At 36.7% G+C, this 25,890-nt stretch overlaps 1 protein-coding gene across 1 annotated transcript in view; it reads right to left on the bottom strand.

The window, feature by feature from the left end:
- LOC126369945 (scavenger receptor class B member 1-like) overlaps window positions 1–25,890 on the bottom strand; it is a 66,801-nt gene that overhangs the window by 35,034 nt on the left and 5,877 nt on the right. The window lies entirely within an intron of this gene.

Genomic DNA, 25,890 nt, shown 5'->3' on the forward strand with positions numbered 1-25,890 from the left:
ATGTACCTAATAGTCAATTTTATGTGTATATGTGTATTGTAACCCTATCGTCTGAGTTGCATATTCATGTTGAGTGTTTTTATATTTGCTATAGTAATTATCCGAAATGACTTCACTTAGCATTTATTATCAGAATGTCCGTGGCTTGCGTACGAAGACCAGTGATTTTTATGGAAGCGTCTGTTTGAACAACTATGATGTGCTCTCGATAACTGAAACTTGGCTCTTGGACAGTATTTCTGATTGCGAGGTAATTGACGGGAGATACTTGGTATGGCGTAGTGACCGTAATTATGAAAAGACCGGGCAAAAATTAGGTGGAGGGGTACTTTTGGCTGTACGTAAGGATCTGTGTGTGACCGATAGGCCCGAATGGCGAAGTTCGGCTGAGGATATTTGGGTAACCATTACTCTTAAACGCACTAAACCGGCTATAACTTATAAATTGCATATTTGTTCGTTGTATTTAATTAAGGAAGAAGGTGGTAATTCTTATAAAGAACAACTTCAAAGTTTTCTTAGTAATTTGTCTACATTAATGTTGTCGCATCCCATGGACAAATTTATTATATTAGGCGACTTTAATTTCGGTAAGGATGTTGCTTGGGTACGCTCGAGTGATGGGGATGAGATGATACCGATCAATTACACAGCCGATTACATAACGGAATTCCTTGACGAAATAACAACTTCTTGTCTATCGCAGTATAATGGTGAATTCAATATCAATCAAAGAGTGCTTGATTTGGTGTTGTCTAATGATCATATTACTGTTCAGCACTGCGACGACCCGCTTGTAAAGGAGGACGACCAGCACAAGGCCCTGCGTATTTCTGCTAACTTTGTTGAAATACATGCATTGGAAGATAGCAGAAAAACTAAATACTTGTTCAATCGTGGCGATTACTCCTCTATCATCTCTGAACTTGATAATATTGGTTGGGAAAACTATTTAAACTCACCCGAATTGGACCAATCAACTAATCTTTTTTATAATAAATTATATGAACTTAGAGATAAATACATTCCTATAAAAACTATAGTTACTAACTCGCACCCGCCGTGGTATAGCCCAGCCTTAATAAAAATCTTAAAAGAAAAATACAAATATCATTCCAAGTATAAAACTTACAATAATGCGTCAGATTACCAATCGTTTGCGATACTTCGTGAAAGAGCTAAATTGCTTGAAAAAAGCTGCTTTGATGAGTACATTACTAAAATTGAATCTTCCATTGTAGCCAACCCTAAATCCTTCTGGACGTATGTTAAAAGTAAAAATAAGAGTAGTGTTTACCCTAAAACTATTTACTACAAAGATAAAATAGCCGATACCGGGCGGAGCATTAGTAATCTTTTCGCCGAATATTTTCACTCAACCTTTCTTGTGCCTAGCGTTACTCCTTCAACCCGTAGTATTCCGGATTTAAGTAATAATTATATTAGTAATATTGAGATTAATGTAAGTTACGTGTTGTCGTTGTTAAAGTCCTTAGATATGTCCAAGTCCGGAGGCCCAGATATGATACCGCCTGTTTTCATTGTTAGTTGTGCGGAAGCCCTGGTGGTACCGTTGTGTATATTGTTTAAGCGTTCGCTGGATGAGGGTTTGGTCCCATCGATTTGGAAAGCTGCATTTATTACTCCTGTATTGAAAAAAGGTAACAAGAGTAATGTTGAGAATTACCGTCCCATTTCTAAATTGTGCCTGTTTGCTAAAATATTTGAGAGGTTAGTACATGGTGAAGTATACAATGCTCTTAAATGTTACTTTGGAAATGAACAGCATGGATTCTTAAGGAACCGTTCAACAGTATCTAACCTTATCCTGGCAAATGACTGTATCACTAAGGGTATGGAGAATGGAACTCAGGTTGACGTAATTTATACAGATTATAGCAAATGTTTCGATCGGATCGACCATAGTGTGCTGTTGGAAAAACTGATGGCGGCTGGCATACACGGTGACTTGTATAGATGGTTTGCTTCGTACATTGACAATCGCACTCAAGCAGTCGTACTTAACGGATTCACATCTGACTGGTCCACCATTCCTTCTGGGGTCCCTCAAGGATCGATACTAGGGCCTATGCTGTTTGTAATTTTCATTATGGACATCAAGAATTGCTTCTGCAACTCTGATATCTTGCTGTTTGCTGATGACATGAAAATACTTAAGGTAATAAATAAAGCGTCTGATGTAACTGAACTTCAGGCTGACTTATTCAGGTTTGAAACATATTGCATTCATAATAAATTAGATCTGAATGTGTCTAAATGTTTTTTCATGTCATTCACGCGTAGGTATATTTTATTTGATTCTGAATATGTTTTATTAAATAAAAAAGTTTCTAAAGTCAACGAAATTAAAGACCTTGGTGTAATACATGATAGGAAAATGTTATTTACTAACCACCTCGACTATGTCATTAACAAGTCCTCAAGAGCTTTGGGATTTGTTATGAGGACTTCCGCTACTTTCCGGACTCTGAAGTCAATAAAAATATTATACTGTGCCTTCGTACGTAGCCACTTAGAGTACGCCTCCCAGGTATGGAACCCTCAATATGCAACTCACATAGGCCGTATTGAAGGTGTTCAGAAACGATTTTTACGTTTTCTCGACTATAAAGCTCATAAAAAGCTTCCCGACTATGAGTATCGCTGTAAACAATATCATTTTTTACCCCTAGCTGTACGACGGAACATCGCTGATATTTGTTATTTAATGAACGTCGCTAGAGGTAGGATTGACAGCCCTGAATTACTCAATAAGATTAGAATTCGCACTAACCAGCTACGCTTTCGTCAGAGACCACTCCTATCGTTGCAGCCTGCAACTACAAACTACTGTAGTAACACTTTTATAATTAGAGCATGTAATAGTTTCAACAAGGCGTCTACTGATCTTGACATAGACCTTTTCTGCACTAGCATTGCATCCGTAAAGAGATTGTTAACCCAGAGCCATTTTAATAGATTAGGCTTATAGTGTTTGATTAATTCGTTTCTTCTAGTTATTTGTTAATGCTGCTGTTATCGGACTTATCCCGTTAACAAACGGTTTACGTTTTGTAGTATGTAGTTAACTGTTTAGACTCATATATGTGGAAATTTTTTGTTGGCATGTAGCTTCTTAGAGTTGTGTATATTTTGTGTAATTTTGCTGTAAATTTCCCTAAAAATAAATAAATAAAATAAATAAATAAATACTTACGACAGATATATTATTATTTACGGCTCCAATAAGTTACGTCGAAAAATAGTAAATTAGGCGATTCTCACACTGCCCCGCATCATGCTGAATGTTGCATGTCGACGCACCTACGCGCATACCTGCGGGAGTGCAGATTTGCATCATCGTGCGAGTTTTTTACGCACTCACGCGCGTAGGGGCGTTTTTTAGATTAACGCACGGCGGCTCTCATTTCATTCAAAGCCGTTCCAAAATCACGCGCGGCACTGCGGGATGCGGTGTGCCATACCTTGCGTCTCGCCCCGCACCCACGCGCGGGGGTGCATGTTTCTCCGCATGAATGCGCGTGGATGCATTTTCTGTGTGTTAGACTGTGCGTGTTTTCTATACAAACGGAGATACTTACAAGCAATTGACGAAAACGCTACCACGCGCTACGCTGCATCGTGCGGGGCAGTGTGAGAATCGCCTTAATATGTCACTGCCTGAAGTATCCAACCTGTGCTTGTCTACCCTTTTCTGCCGCTCATAAACACGTGGTGACAGAACTTACGCGCAAACTACTATGCTAGTGAGTAAGTATATCAATTATTTTACAATCAACACTATCATAGTTATTACAAGAGCGCATGTCCAACACGTGACTGAAACAATGGCATATAAATCTCGTCTGTCATTATCATTTATGGTTTTTTTGACCTGAACTTTTTATACTGACGCCTTGATCTCTTAGTTGTTATAAAACGATACACACATACATAAACTCACGCCTATTTCCCGCTGGGGTAAGCAGAGACTATGGAATACTATTTGCTTCGATCCTGACACACTTCTCTTGCTTCCTAATCCTAATGGTTTCATACACGCACGTCGGTTCAGATTAGATCGTACTGAACCTTTTTCTAAAGACATCTCCAATTTGGTCAATGGACGTCCTAGGTCTTCCTCCGCCAGTCCTACCACCAACTTTCGCTTTATTTATATCGCTTTGGTAATCCTATTATCCTTCATCCGCTCTACATTTCCAAACCAACTTAACATTCCCTTCTCAATCTTAGTCACTATATCGTATTTACAGAACATCTCTCGCTTATGATACTGTTTAGAAAGTATTTTAATCAAATAGGAGACTTTTTGGTCCTTCTTCTTCTTATCGTGTGGGTTGTGAGGTGGAATACCAACCTCACCAACCGGGGTTACTATTAAGTAAAATCTATTAGAAAACATCATTTTGTTATTGTAAAGTTGATTGATTTGCACTAAGCTACTCAGAGTTACTTCTCTCCGACGTGCACTGAGTCGGTATTCGCGCCCACATAAGCTTTTACATTCAATATTTTCTTATATTTTTATCGCGTAAAGGCGCTCAGCGCGGAGCAAATATTCAGGTTTTTATTTTTTAAGTAACTATTAAGTTATTGCGATCGAGTATATTAATACTCGTAGCATCACACTGATATACACACAATCCTCGCCAGCTATGTTTAAGTTCCGTGTAATAGGGAGTGAGTCTATATAAATCGGACACAAATCCTCAAAACCACGTAATATCTATGACCATAACAGTCGAATTCAGTGAAAGATCACTGACTAAGAAACTTATCTTATCTTATAAAGCCCGAGGCCAATTTTTTTTATAATCTGTCGCAAAAATGGTACGGATCATGTGCGTAAGTGATAAAGGCTAGCCATAAAAATACAATGAACTGCATAAATTACTATTAATTACATTTGCTACGACGGCGTAGCGGCTACGCGTTACGCTTAAACGAATAGGTATACGTGAAAAACGTAGATAAAACGACTAAAAATATTAAATGACTGCTACAGCTAAATCTTTACTTAAATTCAAAAATATATTTATGCGGTAGGTAACATAGTTAGTTACACTTTGATTCGTCTGTTTTTACATAACCAACGTCTAATACCAAAGTTGGTTTTTGTTACACCGTCGACTGTAAAAACTGTTTGTATTATTGTTCCTATTTTATATAAATAAATATTAATCCGCGTAAAACTGCTGCAGCTTCTCACAACGGTAGGGGAAAAGAAGCTGCAAGAAAAACTTCGGCATAGGGTCCTAGATTGTTTTTTTAAATAACAAAAATTAGTTATACAATTCAGTGATTTAGCGGCCTAATGTCGATTCCTAGACAGATCATCATCATCATCACCAGCCCAATAACGTCCCCACTGCTGGGGCACGGGCCTTCCCTATGGATGGATAGGGAGATCGGGCCTTAAACCACCACGCGGGCCCAGTGCGGATTGATGGTTATTAACGACTGCTAGTGCAGCCGGGACCAACAGCATTTATTACAGTGACCACTTATAAACAACTACAACAATTTCATTTATTGTTATAAAAGCCACCGGTACTGTGGCCGGCTTTGAAATAGACTACTCTGGGCGCCATCCCACTCGCGTCAGACAGAGTACTGCGGGGCGGAAGGCAAGAGGGATCACTGTCCTAGTTTTCCCTAAAAAGTAGCGTGGAGAATGCTACACTGACAAGAGTGTAGTTCTTAAATTAGTGATGACTTATAAAAGCGAATACAGATGTTGTACTTTCATATTCGTGGCGAGGCATATGCTACGTAAAATTATAAATAACACCATAGCAAGGCGCACGGGGTACGGTCACGAGTACTAATATATATATACCATATATATATTGATACCATGTCACATTAAGTTTTTTGCCAAATAAAACCGTAAGTCTTAATGAAATGTCAAATATGATAGTGCGACAGGGTTCTTAAGTGGGTATATGATATTACTCATGATACATGCCTCGTAATGTCTGTTGTATCCGCCTTGACAATTCGTAGATACGTTTACAAAATGGACAGTCTTAATTATGATCATATTACGTCAACCAGCAACCTCTCCGTTCCAAGATGGTTATCGGTCTTACGTCGACAGAGAGATTTAGTATTTGTGATGTATGTAATGAAGTCACTGGTTTGGTGAGGATTGACAGGTCCGGTTTTTTACAGAAGCGACTGCCTGTCTGACCATCGAACCGGCGAAGGGAAAACCAGCCCAATACAGGTTAGGTCACATCCCACCGAAAATTTCAGAGACTTCATAATGAGTAAGAAAAGTGAGATAGCATTCACCGGGTGAGAGCGTTCAGCGCTCCCCATTTGTACCGGGTGAGAGCCTTCAGCGCTCCCCATTTGTTCGGCCAAGTAGTTAATGCCATCTGCGGCAAATCTACAATAAGTCACGTCAAAAAAAAATAGGATTTATTTTCGAATAAGAAAAAACCTATCACGTTGGTCTAACAAAAAGCCCGGTCTTCTATCGTGTGGGTTGTGAGGTGGATTACCAACCCCAGCAACCCTGGTGGCAGGGTTGTTATTGAGCTGCCAAAGGCCCCATGGGCTCATGTAGTTCATCGTGATCTTATGTTGTGTTACTGGCTTACTTCAAAACGGGAAGCACCGGTTTGAACCTTTGTGCCTTACTTGCACCAGTGAGTTATTAACATAACATTACAAATACTTTATTGCACAAAGAGGAAAAGTAGTAAAACAGCAGAGCAGGAGTGATGATGATAGTAGTAATAAGTAGTAGTATTTTCTCACTGCCCTATTTCACTAGGACTTAGGTTTGTTGGTGGCAACACCATGGAGTCCTAGTGAAATCGGCCCCCAAAATAGGGCCTCAAAAATAGTTTTATGCAATTGTTAACATAGATAAAATTTTCCTGTACCCAAAGGTTGCCTGGAAGAAATTGCTGCATGAGCAATAAGGCCGCCTGTTGTGCTTTTCTGTATATGTTGTCCTTATATCTGTATTTTGTGTCCATTGTGCTCAATAAAGTATTTTACCTATCTATCTGTCTATAGATACATTTTCTCTCGTCAATTTCACTTACTTCTTTTTGCAAGTTCTGCTTAGATAAGGTTCTTTACAAGTACCTATTTACTGTTTCTAAGTAATTTTTAGACTAAAATGAGGATAAAGTATTTTTCTTGCAACAGTGATAAAATCGTATTCTAAATACAAGTTTGTCAAGAGATGTCCGAAAGCAGACAAATGACGAATGACATAAGCTGCTTTTTTTAACTAAATGTGCAACTTCCTTTCCTGGAACAGTTAACAATATTAAATTAAATTCAAATTCAAAAATTCAAATACAAAAATTAATTATTATCTTTATTCAGTTGGTAACATAGTTACACTTTGAATCGTCAATTTTTACATAACGAACGACTCATCCGCCTAAAACTACTGCAGCTTCTCACATCCTGTATAGCCGGGGAAATCTCTTTATAGATAAAAATCTTTTTATAAGTTCTTAGAATAGACGACGACAAGGAAACACGATCTTTTCTGACATTTTAGTGACATCATAATATCTTTCCCTATCTCCAGGTCATCACCATCAGTAATGCCATCACCGAACACGACTTCCGTGGTTTACTGGTTAAGCGCTGTGCTCACGATCCGGAGGTCCCGGGTTCGATTCCCCGGTATGGACAGATTGTCCAAAAGTAAGATAATCTGTACTTCGGAAGGCACGTTAAGCCATTGGTTACCTACTGATGTAAGCAAGTAGTCGTTATAATGAGCCATGTCGGGGCCTTTGGCGGTTCAACAGTAACCAACCAGGGTTGATGAGATTAGTACTCCAACCCACCACCCACAAGATAGAAGAAGACCAAAATGTATCATCCCCCTAGCATTATCACGTTTCTCACAGGATCCGCTTACCTAACCTGAAGATTTGACAGGTCCGATTGTTTACAGAAGCGACTGCCTGACTGTCTGACTTACGAACCGGCGAAGGGAAAACCAGCCCAATACGGGTTAGGTCACATCCCTCCGAAAACAGAGACTTCATGATGAGTAAGAAAAATGAGATAGCATTTATTTTCGAATAATAACAACCTATCACGTTGGTCTAACAGAAAGCTCGGTGAAGTGTGATTATTTAGTTCATCCACTGACTAGTCTAATTAGGATATAGTCGCGTATAAAAAAACCTTGACTGCAAAATGTTAAGTGCACTAAGAGTTTTTATCCGAATAATAAAATATCTAACGGGGGCCGAAGGCAAGAGGGAAACTCGGGAGTCTCATATCCCCATTTAAACGCGGTAAGAACCCGTTATTATGTGTTTTAATTAAGAGGGAAACTATTCCCTTGTCCCTAAAAAGTAGCATGAAGAATTAAATGCTACACCGACAAGAGCGTCGCTCTTAAATTAGTGATGATGATGATGAACAAAATAACTAAATATATTATATCCATGTCCACCGTAAACTTCGCACGCCTACGGTAAAAATGGAAGTGGTACATTACGTTTATAAGTAAAAACAATGTTATTCTGTTCCATGAAGTCATTAGCAGAACAGTGACAAAGGATAATGACTTTATGACTCTCTCGAATAGCGAAAAATTACAAAAAGCACATTAGCGGTAGGTACAAGCAAATGACAAGCATTGACGTCATAAGTTTAGGGTTCTGTAGTTATAGTTGGTGAACCTGTACTGATTATTATAACCTTTTTTACTAACATCAATACAACATAGAACACGTTCAGCTGCTTCTCTTCCCGGGCATGTCGTAAAAACCGACAAAGGGATTGTGTCATCTAACATGATGGACTAATGTTATGGGCGATAGGCTGATCCCTTATCACCTTAAGGTTTATCATATCCAGCTTACGACATCGTATCAATAGTGGCTGCAAATTGTCTTTGATTACTTGTGGCTCTGCCCACCCCATTAGGGATTACGGGCGTGAGTTTATGTATGTATGTATTAACATCAATGTCTTCTCATACTTACATACATACATACATAAACTGCCTATATACGTCCCACTGCTGGGCACAGGCCTCCCCTCAATCAACCGGAGGGGGTACGGAGCATACTCCACCACGCTGCTCCAATGCGGGTTGGTGGAGGTGTTTTTACGGCTAATAGCCGGGACCAACGGCTTAACGTGCCCTCCGAAGCACGGAATCTTCTTACTTTTTCGGACAATCAGGTGATTCAAGCCTGAAAAGTCCTTACCAAACAAAGGACAGTCTCACAAAGTGATTTCGACAATGTCCCCATCGGGAATCGAACCCGGACCTCCAGACCGTGAGCCTAACGCTCTAACCACTAGACCACGGAGGCTGTTCAATGTCTTCTCACAACACACAAAATATAGTTGGCTCGACCATTATAGGCGGCGATACGGCTCACCGCCTATCACGTTGGTCTAACAGAAAGCTCAGTGCGGTGTGGGTACTTCGTTCATCTTGACTCTATGACTAACCATATTGGGATATTGTTTGAATTTATATAACATAAAATTGATTAGTCTATATACGTCCCACAGCTAGGCACATGCCTCCCCTCAATCAACCGGAGGGGGCATACTCCACCACGCTGCTCCACTGCGGGTTGGTAGAGGTGTTTGGGCTAGTAGCCCGAGACTAATGGCTTAACGTGCCTTCCGAAGCACGGATTCATAGAACGACCTCACAAAGTGTTTAGTAAAAAATGTCCCCATCGCGAAACGCGAAACCTTCAGATTCTGAGCTCTAACCACTACACCATTGAATAACAATAAATAAATATTTCACCTTAAAAACACAGTCAGGCGAACCTTGCTTCGTATACGGAACTTATTAAAGGATCTGTCAAAATTGATCTTGAATCTTCCAAAAAAAAAAACACCGCAAATTTTGTGACCATGACTTCTTACAAATTAGTTATAAGCATAGAAATATAAGTAAGTAAGTACATTGAAATTTATGCGCATATATTTGTCCTTTACTACCTAATGAAGGAAAATAATAAATTAAATAATAATTTATTTTGCTATTTTATGACCCCTGTTGTTAGGTGCCAGATAGCGGTCACGATTTGGACAACCACGGTCATTTATTTTAATTTAGCCATTACATTAATATATTCTACTTTTATCACGTGCTCAGCGGTGAAGGAAAACATCGTGAGGAAACCCACATTCCCGAGAAATGCATTTTCGAATGAGTGTGACCTATATTGGGGTCGTTTTCCGTCGCGGGTTGGAAGGTCAGATAGGCAGTCGCTTCTGTAAAAAAAACCGGACCTGACAAATCGTCAAGTTAGGTAAGCGGGTAAAAACGGGATAATGCTAGGGAGATTATTACATTATACCTTTGCCTCTGCTTGATTTCTCGATTTCTTTCAATTAATAATATTACATACATACATACATACATACATAAACTCACGCCCGTAATCCCTAATGGGGTGGGCAGAGCCACAAGTAATCAAAGACAACTTGCAGCCACTGTTAATAATATTATTCCGGATAATAACTGAGACCAGTTTTGTAGAAAATATAATGTGTTCCGAGGTTTTGTTAACAGAAATCACGTCAGAATGTGATTTTTCAAAATGGCGCTCACGCCATTTTCGCTATAAGCCAACGATATACTTATTAGGTATCTAAAAATAATGAACTCATTTAATATTCTTTGCTAGTGGTGCCAAAAAATATTTATTTCTAATTAAATAAATTTAATTTTAAGTATTATATATTTTATAATTATAATAAAAGTTATAAATAAACATATATTGAATTATAAATATAATAATAAAACGAATTATAAATGTATTTATTATTTTTTTGGAGTATCGTTTTACTTTAGAAAACTTTAAGCTATTACTAGATATATACTAAGCTGTACCAGATTTACGCAGGATAACTCAACTATGCGGACTTTTTATTTACGATTTACGAAAAATAGATAGTAATCTGCTTGTTTGATAACTGGCCGAAATGAAAAACTTTTTAAAACTAAAATGGAATAAAATATATACCGTTCTATTTTTAAATCTTTAGTAAGCTTACATGCAAAATTTTATTTCATTGGCGCCAAAAAGTCTACTTTTATGCGACGATTGATATTTATTTGCTTATTTATGTTTGTTTGTTCAGATCACGTGGTTCCGAGAATTTGTGTCCGATTAATGACATTAGTAAGATGATACCGTTGCCGTTGTAAGTTGTTGTCGGTCGTAAGCCATTGGTCTCGGCTAATAGCCGTAAAACACATCCACTAACCCGCAGTGGAACAGTGTGGTGGAGTATGCTTCATACCCCCACCGGTTAATTGAGGGGAGGGCTGTGCGCAGCAGTGGGACGTATATAGGCTATTAAAATTGTTATTTTTTTTTACATTAGGCTTGCTATACTTGTATTACCTGGGACTTATACATAGCTGGTGAGGATTTGGTGTTCAAATTCAAATTCAAAAATTCCTTTATTCAATAGGTAACATAGTTACACCTTGAATCGTCAATTTTTACATAACGAACGTCTCATCCGCCTAAAATTACTGGTGTATGTACAGTCATGAGCAATATCATGTACCCACTTTAGAACCCTGTCGCACTATCATATTTGTCAAAAAAGTTAATGTGACATGGTTTCAATGTGTATAGATATTAATACTCGTGACCGTACTGTATACCTCTGCCTTATTTTCATGTGTTATTAAATTTGATACGATAACAAACCAATCACAAAATTATGACAAAACATCGGAAAAGTTCACATCTGTCTAGGACATCTTGTGGTTAGACGTATGTAAATATCATAATTTAATATTCAGACATTTTATAGACCTGTTTAACTGTATTTTGATATTTATATTAGAATCTTGACAACAAACTCTGTAAATATTATATTCGACTCGTGTGCTCTCAATACCGGCAAGTTTAGGGGATTCCCTCACGGCTTAGGTATGACTATAATAACACCCTGAGTCATTTTTCTTCGATGGATTCTTTCCAAACAACGCCCAGAAGGTCTAAATTGGCCACATTGAGCATTCCCGCAAAAAAGCTATTAGTGCTATTTAACATTTGTTTGGCATTGCGTACTTACTTTTACATGTCAAGTAACAATATTGCTTTTTAGATGTTATGCTCAATGAGGCCTTTTTTAGGCCTCAGCCGATGTTTGCAGCGCCTGAACACCCTGAGAGTGAGAGCCCTCAGCACCCGTCATTTGTTAAAAGTAGTAATTTTATACCGTGTAAATCGAATAAAAATTTTGTTTTACAAGTTTTTTTTAATCACAATTTATATTTATTTGTTTAGACAATTTTGTTGTTTTTGGCCGATAATGGAGGAATTATGAGGCCAGAAAAATTATCGTATCATAAAAATGGAACGCACGGATTAAATCGTTTCCTTGCCTACAGGTGTCTAGGTATATCATTTTTATATTGATAGCAATATAAATATTATTGCTAGGTATCATTATAAAAATAGAAGAATATAAAAATGATAACGTACTTAAATAAAAACCAACCAATATGAAAATTTTTATTATTAAATCAAATTTGAATATAGATTGACTAAAATAATCTGAGTAATAATGGATCGCGTAAGAATAGATTGGTATAAAAAAACGGCACACCTTGGTTAAAATTCATATTTCGTTGAAATTTATGTTTTGTTGTTACCTCTTATACAAAATTATTAAATACATCGTAATAAAATTAAATCGATTAATCATTTTTTTGTAAATGTTTCGAAATGAGCATAATATTATTTATTTATTTTAAATTTATAATTATATTCTCACTAAACTGAGATTTTTATTTTTAAAATATATTTTATTTAATAAATTGTTTTTAGTTTTGTTACGTCAAAATTTTTCTGAATTTTGATATTTTTTTGCTTTTTTCCAATGAGGCATTAGGCGTGTCAAGCATAAAAGGAAAATTCCAGCATTCCTTACTCTAATGAGCAATGACTATAACAAATGGGCCAAACCCATAATAACATAAATCGTTTTTTTTAACCTATACGAACAAGTCACGAAAATACGCAATTTCCGTAAGATACAAAGTTCAATTGCGGAATTTTCACAACAGAACAATGAGAAAACATGGTACCTTTATTATTGTTTTGACAGAGACAAATCTTTACACATTTTTTGTTAATACGATACTTACCTGTCGCGAAACTTGTAAATAGACAAAAAATATTTTAACACATGTACTAGGTACACAAATAAGAATTCAAGAACAATAAAAATGTTTACTAGTCTAACAAATGCGCCACGGTAATTTTTATAATTCATTTGTTTTTTGCGACGGAACGATTTCTGTAAACACGGAATAGATGAAAGAGTTTGGAAGCCAAAGGAGCGCTCCACGCGCGCCATACAAGTGTGAAATATTCAACTTTGCACTGTACTCGTCCGCAAACTTTATGACTTACGGAGCTCCGTCAAAATACAGGGTGTTAGTGACATCGTAAAAACTTTGAGGGATTATTCAGACCATGACTCTGAATTGATATCAAGTGTAATTTTCTGTTGCAAAAATATTGAACGGAACATAATTTAAGAAAAACACTAAAATGATCATGAATTTTCCGACAGGAAATTCCACTTGATATCAACTCAGGATCAGGGTCTGAATCATCCCCCTCAGTATACTTTATGGTGTCACTAACGCTCATACCTACTTGTATGGCTACCGTATGTACTTGTACGGGGTGTAAGTGACATCGTAACGAATACTGAGGAGGATGATTCAGCTGACTATTCTGAGTTAATATTTATTTATTTATTTATTTATCTAATAATTACAACTATAAGTTACCATACAGGCATATGCCCAAGGCGGTAACTTAGACACATAAGTTAATATAAACTTAAATTATTATTTCAATATTTACAATATTATACTTATATACCTAGATACTAAACTTATCAAATATCTTACCTATTATCACATAAAATTTTAATATCTGAGAATTTTCCATACTAGACTATTCTGAGAGTTTTCCATCGCAAAAGTATTGCATTGAAAATGATTGAAAAACGTGTTGTAACGAAATAGTAGTTGGAACCGACTGCTTAAGTGCCCTCTAAAGCGAGTTTTCACTTAAGATCAATGAATCTTCTTCTATCGTGTGGATTGTGAGGTGGATTACCAACCCCATCAACTCTGGTGTCAGGGTTACTATTGAGCCGTCAAAGACCCCTGAGATGACTCATGTAACGACTACTAACATAGTATAGTAACCGGGATCAACGGCTTAACGTGCCTTCCGAAGCACGGATCATCTTACTTTCGGATAATCAGGTGATCATCCTGTAATATCCTAACCAAACTAGGGATCATACTGTGTATTTTGTGACATGTCCCCACCGGGATTTGAACCCGGGACCTCCGGATCGTGAGCTCAACGCTCAAACCACTAGACCACAGAGGCCGTTGAGATCAATGAATAACTCGATATGACTTAAGCGGTCTTATAACGGTTCCGTATCAGTTTTATCTAAGAGTTTCTGGATCCCTAAAAGCGTCCATTCACAAATACTCTCATACGTCGCTTGACTTTCGTGATCGTTTGCGATCGACAAACGTAACTACAAGTTATTTTTACCATTGACCTCTTAAAAGAAACAGTTCATTGCTAAAAGTGTAGACAGTGACCTTAGAGCCATGTTAGCAATGCAAAGTCAACATAATTACGGGTAAGTACAAGCATAATAACCAGTAAATATTGACGCATTAGTTTATCGGTCAAAGTCTGACACATTTGGAGATTACTCACTAACTTCATAGATTCATACGTTATTTAATTCTATAAGGTAAAAACCACAAAACAATTTAGGTCGATTATTTTGTTTTCGAATTAACAATTTATTCTAACCTAACCTGTATTGGGTTAGTTTTCTCTTCGCGGATTGGTCAGACAGGCAGTCGCTTCTGTAAAAAACCGGACTTGTTAAATATTAAGGTTAGGTATGCTGACGATAAAAATATATATAATTAAAAAAAACTATTATTAACTAATTAAAAAAACCCTTTTTTATTTAGCGCACCCCAACCGTCCGGCCAAGGAGTGAAAGCTATATGCGTCTGATCTAAAATAAGTCACGGCAAAAATCGCTTCTGCCATATTGACGTCAATCTACTTATCTGGTGAACAAAAGGAGGAAATTCATTTCATCGTCTACTCTAAGTATTATAATTATTAGTTTTACTTTTGTAAAAAAAGATAATTATTACGGATATAATATAATATAATATCTACTATTAAGTTTTTGTTTAATGGTAGATATTATATCTATAAAAAGGTATTGTAACTTAGAAAAAAAACCATTTTGGTTTAAAAATAAAAAAAAGCTTTACAATGTTTTTTAAGGCTATTAAATATAATTGTGGCGCACGTATTTAGACGCATGCTTATATCAATGGTTATAGTAAATATTAGTTCGGTTTAATTTACAGCGTTTCTCAAACTTATCAAATAAAAAAATATAAAATTTAGCATCAAGAGGATAATTTCAATAATTTTTATTAATGTTGATTTAAATATACATACATACATACATAAACTCACGCCCGTAATCCCAAATGGGGTGGGCAGAGCCACAAGTAATCAAAGACAACTTGCAGCCACTGTTGATACGAAGTCCTAAGATGGATATGATGAACCTTATGGTGATAAGGGATCAGCCTATCGCCCATAACATTAGTCCATCATGTTAGAGGACGCAATCCCTCTGTCAGTTTTTACAACATGCCCGGGAAGACACATAGTGTCGTATACCTCGATGAAATGTATTCTAAAAAACTGTACTTTAATTGTATTTATTAGTACCTAAACACTTTGAACGTTAAATTGAAAGTCCACGATGAGGTAGTAAAGTGTAATATTAGGTACTATTGAGTACAGTTCAGGTACAATTTTTTTAAATATTATTTTATTAATATGCGATACTACGTACGGTCACGAGTACTAACATGTATTCATTTTGAAACCATGTCACATTAACTTTTTTGACAAATTAAACCATGAGTCTCATTAAATGTCAAATATGATAGTGCGACAGGGTTCTAAAGTGGGTACATGATATTGCTGACTTGCAATATCTTGCTAAATTGCATGACTGTTCATGTGACGTCTTGACGTTTACATCTAACCTCGCCATAGGAAAAAGTTTTTTTTAAAGTGTATTTTATTTAACTCTTTTTTACGACTCATCCATTTACGTCTCTGGCGTTTTTATTAGTTTGAGAACCACAGTGATAGTCATAAGTGGATGTCGGTAATCGTTGAATGGAGAGATATATTTGCTAATTTAGATTTTGCATTATATCGCTTGCGAAATATCGTAGCGTGGTGAAATTTCTCAAACTCGATATAAATGTCAATGTTACGTTATTCTGGTTATTTTTATCGTGTATTCGTAATATTAAGTATGTTACATAAATTCTATTTTTAACTGACGATATCCTGAGTCGCCAGAAGTGATAGGATAGTTTCCAACTAGTCAAATCAGTTACTTTTTACTAAACGTCAAAACAATATATTTATTTTATTTTATTTTGAACAACATACAGTCATAATACAGCATTTATGTGTTACATAGTGATAAATGAAGACAAAGAGTGTCCACAATAACTATACTAGTATATCACTGTAGAATTTGTATGAAAAAGCACACTGTGACGTCATAGACAAACGTTCATATTAATTTATTTTTTCTACTCCTCTACTTTAATCTGGCATTTAAATAACCAAAAAGTCTAATATAAGTACATACATATAAGCTATAAGTAATAAACAATAATGTCTCGAAAAACTAATAAAAACTTACCTCTTAGAAGCCATATTTCGAAATATTTTATTAACTGTCACTTAAAACCGCAAAATTAATTGAAAATAGGCACACAAATAGCATAAACAATTTACTGTCATGAAGTTTAATTAACACTAAGGAGAATAACGCAGAGATAAATAGGGTAGAAAACATTTATTCTACAAATAATCGAGGGTAGATTTGATAAGTATTGGCGGGCGTTTAAAAGGCCAGTAGGGGGATCTGGGTTAAACTCTTTGAAAAAGTGTACGCTCTATGGTCTATAAAAGCATTGTTTACAAAGTGTAACTGTACTATAATGTCGCCAAAAAAGCATTGTTGTTGTTTTTTTTTTTGACCTGGAAACTGGCACCTTTACTTTGTTTGGTGCCATAGATATACTATAAAAAAAGTATACATTTGCCGCCATTTTCCCGCGCGTTGGAAAATATTTTTTATAAATAAAATTTTTCTTTGTATAATTTTTGTTTCATTTAAAATTACGTCGTCGTAGAAAAAGTATTGTATGCAACGTTGTATAACTAGGTCAAAAAATGCTCGTGGCGTCTCTTATTGCGATGTTCGCCAAGGCTCACATCGCAACTCACGCCACTCGCATTTTTTGACCCTTCTTATACAACTGTTGCATAAAATACTATTATAACACAAACATTTTATAATAATTTATACAAACAAATATAAAATGTAAGGCACATGTTGTATAATGGAATTCCAGTTATTCCAGACAAAGGACAGATTTAGAATTCCATATTTTTCATGTGGGATTGTGAAATCGCCACAAACGTGATAATGTCGGACTTATTATTACGTTTTTCTTAATTAAAATTCATAAATAAGTTAAATAGAAAAAAAGAAAATGTTTTTCGTTAGTTTTAGATCTGCCTTTATTTAGTAATCAGAATTTCATAATTAATCTTGAACTTAGTACACGATCCAATTTGCCCAGTTGAAAAAACGTGTGACTTCATTCGTAAGGTCGCGGGTTCGTATCTAAGGTCGGGTTATAAACCACTGATTCAGTTTTTTTATTAATAAAAACATTATTAGGGTTTTCGGATAAGTATTTGATATTGTTGAGTGAATGTGCAAAAGCATTTGAAAATTTGATGCCTGTCAGTAGCATAAGTTAAATATTTTTAGTTTTATTGTTATGTATTGCCTCATTATTATTAATTGAATTGTTTTGTTATTATTTTGTGTATCCTTCCTTTATTGTTGTTAAATTTATCATTGTAATATTGTAAATTAGTTTTAGGCCCATAAGAATCTTGTTTGTAACGCAATGGTTTCTACTGTAATGTTGCAAGTGTCTATTAAATATATAAATAAATAAATAAATGTGGAAATGTTTTCGGACTGCGTTAGACTTTCCTTAACTGGCAGTTGCGGCTACCGAATACATCCCTGAGCCGAGGAACTGGGCACCCTCAGGCCTGCTGTTTTTTTTTATTAATAATAATATAATAATAAGTCGTTTATTTCAGGCATAAAAAACCCATATACAAAAATAAAAGATACAATAAAATAAAATAAAACTAAAATAAAATATGTGGATTAATGGATTAATGTCGGGACAAACCCTTTTAGGGTTTTCCGATGTTAACTATTTAAAATGTAGCATTAAATTGTATCTATGATAAATAAATAAATAAATAAATAATAAAAATTATGCAATAAAATTACATAAAATATGTAAAAGAATATTATTTATTATCATGTTTTCCCAGGCCGATGTAGTAATGTAGTAAAAAATGTAGTGTATTAAGTATAACATTACTATTGGTGCTGATTCCAGTACACAACATCTTAGTTTATGGCTGGGTGAGAGCCCTCAGTGATACCCATTTGTCTGTTAATGATAATGAACAGTGAATAATAAAGAATTATTTTGTTATATCGTTATAAATATACCACCCAAATATTGTCGGATAATTTACATAACATTACAATAATCAAAAAATCGTGTAATATCTTGTTTGTCAACATTGAACTTTGATCACATAATGATAAAGACGCGAACAATAATAGTGGTAGCTGATTTTGTGACTCTAAGTCCCTATCTCACTAGGACACCACAGTGGCTTCTAACAACAAGGTTGCGCAACCACTTTGTGACCGTTTTTTTAACGTGACTTATATGACAGCCTCCGTGGTCTAGTGGTTAGAGCGTTAGGCTCACGATCTGGAGGTCCGGGTTCGATTCCCGATGGGGACATTGTCGAAAACACTTTGTGAGACTGTCCTTTGTTTGGTAAGGACTTTCAGGCTTGAATCACCAGATTGTCCGAAAAAGTAAGATGATTCCGTGCTTCGGAGGGCACGTTAAGCCGTTGGTCCCGGCTATTAGCCGTAAAAACACCTTCACCAACCCGCATTGGAGCGGCGTGGTGGAGTATGCTCCCTACCCCCTCCGGTTGGTTGGGGGGAGGCCTGTGCCCAGCAGTGGGACGTATATAGGCTGCTTATGTATGTTATGTATATGACGTGTCATAGACTGCGCCGCACATGGCGCTAACTACTTAGCCAGACAAATGTGAACCGCTGAGGGCTCTCATCCGGTGGCACCAATCGAATTACGAATATCCCACTGCAGGCGTGTACGGTCACGAGCATTAATGGTACCATGTCACATTAACTTTTTTAACAAATTGAACTGTAAGTCTCACTAAATGTCAAATATGTTAGTGCGACAGAGTCCTAAAGTGGGTACATTATATTGCTCATGACTGTACATGGTGCCCTGGTGAGATAAGCAGTGTGTGTGTATTTTATGAAGTGTTGTACAAAGGAACATAGACACAAATTGGTGCTTACGGACACGAATTTATACTTACGCTAAGTTTAATGTCATATGTTTAATACTTCATCGTACTCATAGTGCACCTGGAGTAGTGGGCACGTGTCACGCATTGGGTGCCACATGACGGGTACAGACGTCATGGTAGACCTCGGAAAAGATGGCATTACGACTTGGACGCTTGCTTCTTGCAAGCTAGTTTAGAATAATAATCTTCTATCGTGTGGGTTGTGAGGTGGATTATCAACATCATCAACCGAGGTGTCAGGGTTTCTATTGAACCGCCAAAGGCCTCTGACGTGACTCATGTAACGACTACTAACTTACATTAGTAAGTAATGACCGGGACCAACGGCTTTACCTGCCTTCCGAAGTAAGAATAATAATAAAATAAAAACGCTCCTCGTGTATTTTTTTTTACCCCAAATAGGTACCTATGTTTGTCATCGTCTCGTATGAAAAACTAGTAGATCCTAACATGTATTTACTAGTAATTTATTCATTAATAAGCAATATATCCAGTTTTTATTGTAATAAGCAGGAAACTTGCCGATTTGTATCTTGTCGTTGTCTATCATTTGTATATGACGTAGGTGATGTAACCTTTTGAATAAGTTGTCTGCAGGTCACAGTACGAGACATTGTATATCTATTTACATTTAAACAATGTTTAAATATTATTTTTCGTGACATAATTCATTGTAAATCTGTTTATGGCGGAAGTTATTACTTTCCTGAGTAAATAGGTAAATCTCAGGGATCTCACCTGGTAATAAAGAACGACAGCCCTGAGTGCAAATAGGCGCGAACTCAGGGTAGTTTATGTGAGAATGGACTTACCCAAGTGCGCACATTTATAAGGGGTGTAGACAAACTATATCTCTATGAGTGATCAATACGAGTATGAATAAGTAAATTTTGGCTACGATAATGCTAATGCGTTAGACTCCACAAAAAATCTAAGATATCATCTTAAAGTACTAATGATTAATTATTTTCTCTGTGTTTACTTGACGTCAAAACTTGCGTCACATGCATAAATTATTTAATTAGAAACATATATTATATTAATTACAGTATACCGAATCTTGCATATAATTAATCAGGTGCTTCGAGTTAAAACCGGAATTTCGGCTATATTGCAAATTTTATGTTTGCGATAGATATTTCATTGATAAAAATCTGTTCCTTAACGTTTAAATTATAGGTAAAGGTCAAGTTAGTTAGGATTTTGCATAGGCAAGTCTACGTTCTATAAATCACGTACGCAGCCTATTTGAAAGATGTTTTGGGCAGTGACTAGTCATGTCAAATATTACGGTATTCGCCCCCTTTTTTCTGTGGCGGACCCAACTAACTCACCAGCTAGTTCCGCCCACATGCAACAGATGGCGCCACCATCCAATAATGCAGTCCTGAAACGAGCTACCGAAGTTTGCACAGGGCGACGCATATATACAACTCCAATGGATCGTCGATCCCTAGTCACACTACCAAATTGTGGCTAGAGGGGTACTATGCTCTGTTCGGTACCACGGAAACATCCTTTGGCTGCAGCATACTCTCACCGCCAAAATTTCTTACAGACATTTAAGATGATCTTTGCTTCAGAAGACACGTTAAGCCGTTGGTCCCGGTTACTACTTACTAATGTAAGTTAGTAGTCATTACATGAGTCATGTCAGGGGCTTTTGGCGGCTCAATAGTAACCCTGACACCAAGGTTGATGGGGTTGGTAATCCACCTCGCAACTCACACTCAGAGGAGACTCAGAGGAGGTAAGGACCGGCGCCCGATACGAATAGGGGCGGGGCGGAGAATCACCGTTCTATACGTTATATTATTGTTTGTTTTATGTGTTAATGTTGCTTCGTAGAATCATAGTGGATACTTACTTAAAAGGTTTAGTTTTAGTATTTACGTAAGTGTTAATAGTGTTAATTTTGTAGAGGACAATACATAAAACCACAACCATAACCGACAGAAAACATAGTGTGTTGTTAGATTCCAGCAGTTTGAATAGTTTTAAATTCGTAACTCAATTACAGGGGAGTTAAAATGGCTACATCGAAGCAATTAATCTAAGAAAGCAATATTGCAATTTGACATTTGCGCATGTACAAGTAAGTGCGCAATGCAAACAAATGTCAAATGGCAATATAGCTTTCTTAGATGAATCGCTTCGATGTAGCCATTTTAACCCCCAGGAAATTAATGTCCTTCCATTGTATTGACAAATTATGGTCTAATATGGCCCCTTATGGAAGGGAGGGTATGATCGTACTTCATTCCCATCTCCTTAGCATTATCCCGTTTTTCACAGGGTTGGCTAACCTAACCTGAAGATATGACAGGTCCGGTGTTTTACAGAAGCGACTCCCTGTCTGACCTTCCAACCCGCGAAGGGAAAACCAGCCCAATATAGGTTAGGTCATATACCTCCGAAACGCCATCATCATCAGCCGTATGACGCCCACTGCTGGGCATAGGCCTCCCACAAGGATCTCCACGACGATCGGTTCTGCGCTGCCCGCATCCAGCGGCTTCCCGCGACCTTCACCAGATCGTCGGTCCACCTTGTAGCGGGCCTACCCACTGAGCGTCGTCCGACGCGTGGTCGCCATTCCAGAACCTTTCCGCCCCATCGGCCATCGGTTCTCCTCGCTATGTGTCCTGCCCACTGCCACAACCAAACTGCCCACTGCCTCCGAAACGCATTTCTAGGGAATGTGGGTTTCTTCACGATGTTTACCTTCACCGCTGAGCACGTGATAATAATTTATGATCCGAAAACAAATTCGAAAATTGGTCTATGCTGGTTCGAACCTATGACCTCAAAGTGAGAGACAAACGTTCTACAAACTTTGCTAGCACGGCTCTCAGGGTATGTTCTTACTTCTAGTAAGTAATTAATTGTTTAAATATTCGTAATTTCATTTTATAACCATCATTAGAGGTATATATTTTTAAATAAAATAATATCTATACTTATGCATTTTATCAAATATTATTTTATATTGTAACTAATATATATATATATATATATATATATATATATATTAGTTACAATAACCATTGCTAATATATTATAATGATTAAAATACGTCTCAAATCTAGCAAAAAGGAAGGAAGTGTGTCATAAAAACAATCAAATATGTGCATTTTTCGGACATGTTTATCTTCAAATATATGCGTTGCTGGAAAATTTTGTCGCGTCAAATATTGTCTGCTAATCTTCCTCAGCGCGCGGCATTGGCCTTACAAAAGGCCATTTGAGGCCAATGCAAAATGTTACATAAAAAATTAATATAAGCGCGCCTCTACACGGTTGCTGTCTTTACTCACTTAAACTGTTAGTTTGTGAATTTTGTCTGTCAAAATTCACGTCTGTTGTTGCAATTCTTATCGGGTAGTGGTCACAAACATATAATAAAGGACTCCAAGCCATAAATAAATTCAGCTTCGTAAGTTTTTTGAATTCATGTTTGGATCGTACATCCTTTACATCTTGATCAAATGATTTATACAGCGTTTCTGTGGCAACGCCTTGTATTGCGTCTCGTATGGTTGGATCTTAGATAATTTAATTTAATATCACATAGTTTCCAGGATTTGTGCCCGGATAATGGCTTGCCCCATATTACACGGAACCTGATCGCAGCTGGCGAGGATTAGGTGTATAATTGTATATACTATACACCTCTGCCTACCCCTTCGGAAATACAAGCCTGATGTTATGTTATAGACAGAATTCCGCCCCGCATCAACGAGCTTGGTGCGAGCTTGATTTGAGTGTGGGTTGTGAGGTGGATTACCAACCTCATCAACCCTGGTGTTAGGGTTACTATTGACCAACGGCATAACATGCCTTCCGAAGCACGGATCGTCTTACTTTCTGTCAATTTAGTCTACTTAAGGCAGCCATTAAAAAAAAGGAGCGCGTGCAGATTGTCTGTCTCACTCAGACGCACAGAGTAAAGCGGCACACGGTAAAAACAAGAAGTGTTCATAACAAGAACAGCATTTGTTAATGAATTCTTAAAATGAAACGAGCATATCTTCATTGAAATGCTGTGCTTTGTTTATATATGTCAGAGATTATGAGCATTAATGAACTATGGCAATGAAATAATATCTTTACACACTTTACTAATTTGTTTTCAAATCCATTTCAGCTAAGCAGTGAATGAATTCGAGGCAAATCTACAATTTGGTTATTTACTTACGTCAAAAAAGACAAATATCAATTAACAAATGAGTACCACTTCATTGTGGGTTCCTTAATCATTTTAACCAAATATTTTGACCAAAACCGTAAGGTAAATATGACAACAGCCGGCTGTCGAAACTATTCGGAACACGCTCTCTAGGTTATGTGGAATTAAAATTCTAAGCAAACCCCTCATTTGGATGCCATTTACTTTAGAGGAAGTATAAATTATGGCAGGTTGAAAGGCATTCGATCTAAAGAATCCTTTGCATGACTATTTGGGGTTAGTTATCCTGCACAAGATAAGACATTAAGAATTGTACTTTAGGACGTCGTATCAAAAGTGGGTGCAATTTGCCTTCTGATTACTTAACAACCTAATAGGGTTCACAGGCGTGCGTTGATATTTATAAAATATATTAATGTAGGTATATAGGGTGTTAGTGACATCGGACTGAATACTGAGGGGATTCAGACCATGATTCTGAGTTAATATCATGTGGAATCTTCCGTCGCAAAATTCATGTTTTTTTTTTGTATTTTTTTCTATTTTTCAATTCTATACTTTTGCGAAAATTCATCAGAATCATGAGCCGAATCATCCCCCTCAGTATTCGTTAAGATTTCACTAACACCAAGTACTTACAGGTAGCCATATGTGTATGTTTGTGTGTTAGTGACATCGTAACGAAAACTTTGGGAGATGATTCAGACCCTTCACTAACACCCTGTATAGTTCAGCCATATGCATTTACTTACTACTATTTCCAGAGATTTTGCCACTCAGGGCTCTTAGAAAATAATAAAATGACTCTCAGGTAAATAATATAAATACGTATAATACAAACAACACTCTTCGTCCCGCGTCGGTACGAATTTGATTGACACGGTTTTTTGGAAGCGTGCTGCAACTTTTCTTCTATACGCACCCCCATAGGAATTACGAGGGCGATTTGTGTCTGTAGTTCTTAGTCAATCTCTTTGTTTCAGTCTACGCATTTACAAATAATTAAACGTAGTAAACACAGACGCCTAAATTATTTTACCACAGATTATTCTTTGAGTCATTGGCCCTTGACATCTTTTGCTTATTGTTTACTCTATGGCACTAGTATTAAATGTACAGACACGACTAGATATTAAGATATACAATATTATCATAAAGCAGATCTAAAATCATGGTACTGCATATTGAAACATTGAAGATCGTGCATAAATCACACGTAAACCATGCCCTCAGGGCTCTCACCCGGAATAAAATTTAACACTTCAGGCCTGAGACTAGTTGGCCCGAACCTCGGCTCAGCGCGTCTACTGAGAGGATTTTATTTGAAAGAATCGATCGACTCTGGTGGGCCGAAACTATAACATATCATATATCTTTACCGGGATAAAAAAGGTGACAATATGTTGATGAACCATCCCTTTTCTCCTATAGTTATAGAGCAAAACATACGAAGCTTTTGTATTATAGCAACTGTGGGTGGGTCAGATAAAAAGTATCTACTCTAAACTGTCTCATTTAAGGACTTATATATGGGTGTGACAGAAGCACTAATATCAACGTGCTTATGTGGAATTCAGTAGCCAATGCTAATAAGCGTTATAAGTATGCGCAAAACGAAAAAGTCAATTCCCCAAAAAACAAGGATGTAACTATTGCAAATTATATGGTATTTAGTACCTAGGTACCCGATTTGGCTTATTTAGTCATTGTTTGAGTTTGTCATAAATTTAAATTACATAACAGTTTGTTTCTAAAATAGGTCTTTTGTTTATGCATTGTAAGACTTCTCATATATCTTTTCACATTTTAAGAACATAAACATATGCCCTCAGGGCTCTCACCCGGAATAAAATTTAACACTTCACGACTGAGACTATAGAGAATATTTCTAGAATGTGTAACTGTCTTGTTTATAGTGTAAATATTTGAAAATAATTTAATAAAAATATATTTAATTTTACATTTAACATTGGCGACGAGCAAGAAACGAATCAAAAGCGTGTGTGATGGTTAATAAAATAAAAAAATAAGTGTGTCCTA

The sequence above is a fragment of the Pectinophora gossypiella genome, chromosome 10 (genome assembly GCF_024362695.1).
Source record: "Pectinophora gossypiella chromosome 10, ilPecGoss1.1, whole genome shotgun sequence".
NCBI classification, from domain to species: domain Eukaryota; kingdom Metazoa; phylum Arthropoda; class Insecta; order Lepidoptera; family Gelechiidae; genus Pectinophora; species Pectinophora gossypiella.